Below are 7,494 nucleotides of genomic sequence, written 5' to 3'. Positions count from 1 at the left end.
AGTATATTCCCCGTATGCTGCTGCATTATGGTTGATGGCCCATTAAGATGCTCCATAGTATATGCCCCGTATGCTGCTGCATTATGGTTAATGGCCCCCATAAGATGCTGTTCAGTCAGAGGGTGGCGCGCATTAAGCGAGTCATCGCGCCCTCTGAACTGTGAACGTCACAGGCAGAGGACCCGGAAGATGGAGTGGCGCGCAGCGCTGGAACGGGACAGGTGACTATAGCATACTCACCCTCCTGGCGCGTCCCTGCTTCTCCGTTGGAGATCGCGGTGTGCATTCAGTGCTTACGCATACCGCGATCTCCTGGGCTGCGTCACTCTGTGGGGTCCAGACTGCGCCGGCGCTTGCGCTTGCGCAGTCTATAAAGGCTTCGGATAGAGTGACGCTCCCAGCCTTATATTATAGATGAGATCACTTTGATATTATTTGGGCTGCGATTGCATTAAAAAGCTTGAAAACAATTGGATACACTCCTAGGGGACCTCATATATATATATATATATATATATATATATATATATATATTCTGAGCAATTGCAGGCTCTCCAGTACTTTTGATGGTCCACTAAAGTTGGTGTGAATCAATTCGCCCTACCCAGTCTAGCGACCAGATCAGCAATCTCTGGACACAGGACGGTAGTTCAGAGGGTCAGCTCTTACCACCTCGTTACTTCTTTTGATTAACTGTATTGGTGGGCCGCCACATGTGCATCATGTGGCAAAGAATACATCTCGCCAAGCCGGCTAATCAAAAGAATAGCCACCAATGCTGAGAGGTAGGAGACGGTTCTTGGGGCTCCCATCCAGTGACCACAGATTACTCACCTGGCCACTGTAGTGGATCTTCAGAATCGATTTGCACCAGTTCTCAGTGTTCCCATATAACAATCACATATTACTGACCTTGCCACTCTGCTGGATCTTGAGAATCGGTTCACACCAACTCTTTTCGCCACTAATCAAATTTTCAGGAAAAATTTGGCAAAACTGGTAAATTTAAATTTCAAAAGGTTTGCTTATCTGTGGTTAGCACATTTGAGGGACTGCCAGTGATTAGGCCGGTTAAACCCTCCTTGTCACTACCTATCCACTAAAATGCCAACCAAAGTTATGGAATAAAAATCTTTCCCAAGCAATAAGAAAAGCAAAGCAAGACTGTACATGGATAACTGTCCTAAATCACCTATACTGATATTTATTTGTAAGTCGGGCTCTATTTAGAGCTCCCTAAAGTTAATTATGAATGCGAAATAAGTGAATTCTTTCTGAGCAGGGCATTGGTGTTTATAATGTAATTCTTCAGACTAGCTAGCTAACATATTTTTTTAATGAACCGGGTCTGTAGTAATTGATATTATAATTTTTTTCCGGATTGTGCTATGAGCGTGTATTATCCATTCAACGATGGTGCGAGAAATATTTGACAATTTTTTTTTTCCATATAAAACAAGTAAACAACAAGAACAACTCTCTGTTATCTGAAGATGGCCGGAAACAAGATAATCTGCTAAACTCTATTGCCCTCTGCTGGAATTCTAACAATCTAAGGAAACAAAGAATTATCAACAATTTTGCCTTTTATGGAAATATTGGCGAATACAATGGACGGATTTATCAATGAGTCTTAAAAAACTGTAGTTACTGATTTGTAAGGAAACCGTCAGCTCAAAACGGGCTTCTGAAGTCATATCTTGCACTGCTCATTCTGGTAACTGGCATTTACCCTTTAACTAGACGTGAGCACATACGGTACATTTGAGTGAAATTAATAATAATTATAATAATAAATTTTATTTTTATAGCGCAAACATGTTTCACAGCAGTTTACAATTTTAGAGGGAACGTGTACAGACAATAAAGACTATAAAATCTACTCAAATTTTATAAAAATTCACATTTGTAAAAATTAAGTAATTGACCTCCGTGCAGATTCAGCAAAGGTCACCGCGCATCATGGTGTCCTGACATTATAACTTTTTGCATGCTTGCGCCGAATCCTCCCGGACCTTATCTGAGCTGGAAGTGGTGGCTCAGTGTGGGGGGCTCATAGATTTCAATGAAAGCAGTGGAGATCAGAAGATGCAGCAAGGACCAGATGGGTGATGATGGGGAGCAGGATTGGCCGGAGAGGTAAGCGGTAATGTGAGTATAAGGATTTTTCCTGCCTCAGAGTAACCCTGGATTCTGCCCTGTCCTTCAAACCGCACATCCAAGCTCTCGCCTCCTCCTGTCGCCTCCAGCTCAAAAATATTTCCATAATCCGTCCTTTCCTCAACCTTCACTCTACCAAAATGCTTGTGCATGCCCTAATCATCTCCCGTCTCGACTACTGCAAAATCCTCGTCTGTGGCCTACCTTCTAACACTTTCGTACCCCTCCAGTCCGTCCTTAACTCTGCTGTCCGACTAATTATTCACTCTCCTCGCTACTCCTCCGCTTCCCCTCTCTGCAAATCCCTTCACTTGCTCCCAATTTCCCAGCTTATCCAGTTTATACTACTAACACTGACCTACAAAGCCATCCATAACCTTTCTCCTCTGTATATTTCCAAACTAATCTCTCAATATCTTCCCTCACGTAATCTCCGGTCCTCCCAAGACCTCCATCTCTCCTCCACGCTTATTCGCTCCTCACCCAACAGCCTCCAAGACGTCTCCCGAATATCCCCCATCCTCTGGAATTCTGTGCCCCAACATGTCCGGTTATCCACCACATTTGGATCCTTCAAAAGAAACCTGAAAACCCACCTCTTCAAAGAAGCTTACAGCCTGTAATGACCACAAACAACCTCAACACCACCGGAGCTACTGCAACCCCCAAACTAGTGTCTCCTTCCCCATAATCCTGTAGAATGTAAGCCCGCAAGTGCAGGGTCCTCTCCCCACTGTATCAGTCCGTCATTGTTAGTTTGTTTACTGTAAGTGATATCTGTAACTTGTATGTAACCCGTTCTCATGTACAGCACCATGGAATCAATGGTGCTATATAAATAAATAATAATCTACTATATAATTGTCTAAGGGTCACTTCCGTCTTTCTGTCTGTCTGTCTTTCTGTCTGTCACGGATATTCATTGGTTGCGGCCTCTGTCTGTCATGGAATCCAAGTCGCTGATTGGTTTCGCCAGCTGCCTCTCATACTTGCCACGACCATTCAGCGATGGCCACGGTATGATTAGTCCCTCCCTACTCCCCTGCAGTCAGCGCCCGGCGCCCGCGCCATACTCCCCGCAGTCACAGCTTACACAGGGATAATGCCAGCGGTAACGGACTGCATTATGCCGCGGGTAACTCACTCTGTTACCGTCGCTATTAACCCTGTGTGACCAAGTTTTTACTATTGATGCTGCCTTTGCAGCGTCAATAGTAAAAACATATAATGTTAAAAATAATTTAAAAAAATCAAAAAGTCATTATATACTCACCTTCTTCCGCCTTTCCCCCTCCTCTCTACGCTTCGGTAACTGCTCCATGCAAGCGTCAGGTTCCGGTGGCAACCATGGTATGAGAGAAGGACCTGCCATGACGTCGTGGTAATGTGACCGCGACATCATCACAGGCCCTGCGCGCCGGTGCGAGAAGAACCTGCCATGACGTCACGGTCATGTGACTGCGACGTCATCACAGGTCCTGCACGCCTGCGCAAGAAGGACCTGCCGTGATGTCACGGTCATGTGATCGAACTACCAGGGGCCCTCGGAAGGTGAGTATATGTTTATTTTTTATTTTTGACCTGTGACATACGTGACTGGGCAATATACTACGTAGCTGGGAAATATACTACGTGACTGGCCAATATACTACGTGGCTGGGCAATATACTACGTGGCTGGGCAATATACTACATGGCTGGGCAATATACTACGTGGCTGGGCAATATACTACGTGGCTGGGCAATATACTACGTGGCTGGGCAATATACTACGTGGCTGGGCAATATACTACATGGCTGGGCAATATACTACGTGGCTGGGCAATATACTACGCATATTCTAGAATACCCGATGCATTAGAATCGGGCCACTATCTAGTAATAATAATAATAATTATACTCTGAAATCTGGAGAGACTCCAGAGCATAAAAAGGGACATTACATTTGTGTAGAATAACTTCTGGGCAAATTGAATTTTGGGAGAAAAAAATTCAAGAATAGGCAAATTCAAATTTTTCCTGCTCTTCTCATCTTTCCTTAACTCTTCTATATCGATCGATCGTTACCTTGCTGCAGAGATTGGATCAACAGAGTCGCTGACTGGTGAAGTAAGCAGAGTCAAGAAAGCAAACTAGTCAAAGTAGTAACCAGATATTCATCAACAAGGACAGAATGAGGACCAATAAGAGGGGCTGTATCCAAAAAAGTCAGATAGGGAAGAGTTAATCAGGCTGAGGTCAAACCACAAGGGGCAATCCAGCGTTAATGCAGAGGGTTAGTTAAGAATTAGCAAGGTCAATACTTTACATAAATGATTGAAATGACCCCCTCCTCAAAACTGATTAAAGGGGAACATAATTGAACAAAAGGGGTTCTCTGAACTTCTATAAGAATTATCTATATTTTTTGTTGAAGTTGATGGAATTAGGCTGGATGGTTCCCCTTTAAGAAATAGGAGACTGGGTGTGTAATAGATTACTGTGATGAGGCTCTTTTAGGATTGCTACTTCCAGTAGATGGCAATAGGGTTCTAGTCCTCTCCCTCTATGAAGAGACAATTTTCATTTTTCCCAGAGGAGCATTGCAAGGCTTAAAAGTCTCCTCACCTTGACATGTCAGTCTCTGCAAGGAGAATCATTACCACTTGAATGTGAGGAGGTTGGAATTTATAAAGACATGTAACTTTATTGTTTTACTGTGCAAATGATTATTGCCCTACTTGACTGTTTATCCTGTTTAAGTTGGTCTATACATGATTTATTTGTCTGTAATCTTTTTTGCACATATGCAATACTGTAATTTTGTTAAGATGCTGATATGCATTTTGACATTAAAGGGGTTGCCTGGTCAAAACTGATAAGTCTGCAGTCACTCTATGGTGACTGCAGACTTATGAATCTGGATTTGCTGGTTTCGGATCAGGAAACGGAGGGTATGTATGCGTCATACATATCCGTGGCTGGTGGGTGCGGCGTCGCTCTCCATACACTTTTAGTCTTGGCTCAATCCAAGTCTACAGAGTGAGGCTGCACAGGAACCTGATTCGCAACACCAGTTTGCACATATAGTTTTTATTTATTCTAACAGTTGATGAGCCATGGGGAAAAGTGGCCAAATCTCACCCTGAATCACTCCTCTCATATACATATATTCATCTCCATCCTGCAGTACATCTTTTTCTCAGCCCCCCTATATACTACTCCATCCTGCAGTATAACAGTCCTATAAGCCCCCTATATATAGCCCCATTCTGAGGTATATCGCTCCTTTCCTCTCTATTTACAATCCCATTCTAAAATATATCACTCTTCTCAGCCCTTCTATACAGTATATCACTCCTCTCAACATCCTGTACACAGCCCCACCCTGTCATATATCAATCATCTCTGCCACACTATACACATCCCCATTGTTAAGTAGATCACTCATCTCAACCTTTATATATTCAACCTCATCGTGCAGTACACCACTCCTTTCAGCCCCTCTTTATCCCTCCTCCCCCCTTTGTTTTCAGCTCCATGCTGCAATACATCACTCCTCTTTACCCCTCTATGTAAAGCCCCATCCTATAGAATAACACTCATCTTCTTGATGTATAGCCATATTCTACAGTATATCACTTCTCTCATTCTCTATATATACTGCCCAAACCTCCTGTATATTACTTCTCTCAGTGCCTAGATACAGCCCCATCCTACACTACATCATGCTTTTTAGCTACGCTTTATACAGACTCTTCCTGTAATACATCACCCTTTTTCTCTAAATACAGCCCCACCCTGCAGTACATCACTGCTCTCAGCCCCTATATATACTGTCCCATCTTGCTGTACATACAGTCCCCTATACATAGACCCCTTCTATAGTATATCACTCCTCTCAGTCCCTATACACAGTCCCCTCCTACAGTATATCACTCCTCTTAGTTCACTATATACAGTCCCCTCCTGCAGTATGTCACTTCTTCCAGCCTATATATAACCCAGTCCTGCAGTATATCACTCTTTCTAAACCCTCCATATACAGACCCTCCATATACATAGCTCCCGAACTGCTGTTCACCACTATATATTGTATTATTATTTTATTTTGCTCTGGATGGTGCAGGAATAAGTGATGGCCCTTGGCCACAATGTATACATATAATTTAATTTTATTTCTTAAGAAGGTACATTTTTTTTAATAAAGAAATAAAAATCCTGCGTTTCTATTTACAAATTGATCATGTAGCCTGATAAAATTCCTTATTACTTTATAGCTGTTGCCACAAGAGAAACTAAGTTTATAGCAATTTTTGCAATTCTATTGAACTTATTCCTAAAATCATATGCAGTGAGCTCCCCCTGATGGTAGCTTCAAGAGTTACAGTCTTTATTTTTTTTTTCCCAGAACTGTTCAGGGGGCACTTTCTATAGACAAAAAAAAAAAAAAAAAAAAACTCAGTAAATTCCTGACAAAGGTCATATGCAGAACCTGAATTTTACTAGACTGAAGTGTGATACATATGTACATTATTAATGCATGGCATTTATTCCGCTTGCAAAATTCAAGCTGGAAAAAGACTATAGGACAATTCTCTCTAAGAAATAAACTGTTACTAGCCGGCGCGGGACGCTACTGGTCAATGTACTCGTCTTCCAGCAGCGGCTCGCTACATGAAGATGGGGGTCCTAGCTGAGTGTTTGGCCTTCGACTATGGGGGTGCTATGCCCTTGCAGACCGCATGCTACTGATGACTTTGGTTACCAAGACCAATTGCTCTAGAGATCAATGAGGAAAACCACCAGCCAGCAATAAATAGTCTTTTGCTTATCAGGAATTTGGTGGAAACTATGTACAATAGATATCAGCTGCAAAACTTCACAAATGTTTCCTTTAAAACATGCAAATTGCCTCTTCTGAGAAAAAGAGGACTTAGACTCTACAGCGCCACCTGTTGGAAGTAGCAATCCTACAAGTCACAATAAACTCTTTAACGAGTCGTGCAATATGACTTAGGATAAAAGCCAAATCAGCATCTCAATTTGCAGACACGGTGTTTCGGGCTGTTGGCCCGCGTCAGTGCAAAGCATGAGAACTGATTTGGCTAGGTGAGAGGCTCTGGACTGGGGTCTAAGGGGTATCGTTTCATGAAGCATCTTCAAACACAGTCTCTTTACCTCTTCGAAACTTATTTGTTTCTACCCCCAAATTCCTCTGCTTTGAGCATAATCCAGAACAGCACTACAGACCAGTATGTGAGACTCCTGACCTCAATTCCGCTGTTCCGTGTCTTCTTTTCCTATAGGGAAGCTAATTTTCCACTATGGTGGTTACTTAGCTCCTCTGCTTTCT

This window comes from Ranitomeya imitator, chromosome 7 (genome assembly GCF_032444005.1).
Source record: "Ranitomeya imitator isolate aRanImi1 chromosome 7, aRanImi1.pri, whole genome shotgun sequence".
In the NCBI taxonomy this organism is placed as follows: Eukaryota; Metazoa; Chordata; class Amphibia; order Anura; family Dendrobatidae; genus Ranitomeya; species Ranitomeya imitator.
Note: the sequence above shows the minus strand (reverse complement) of the source record.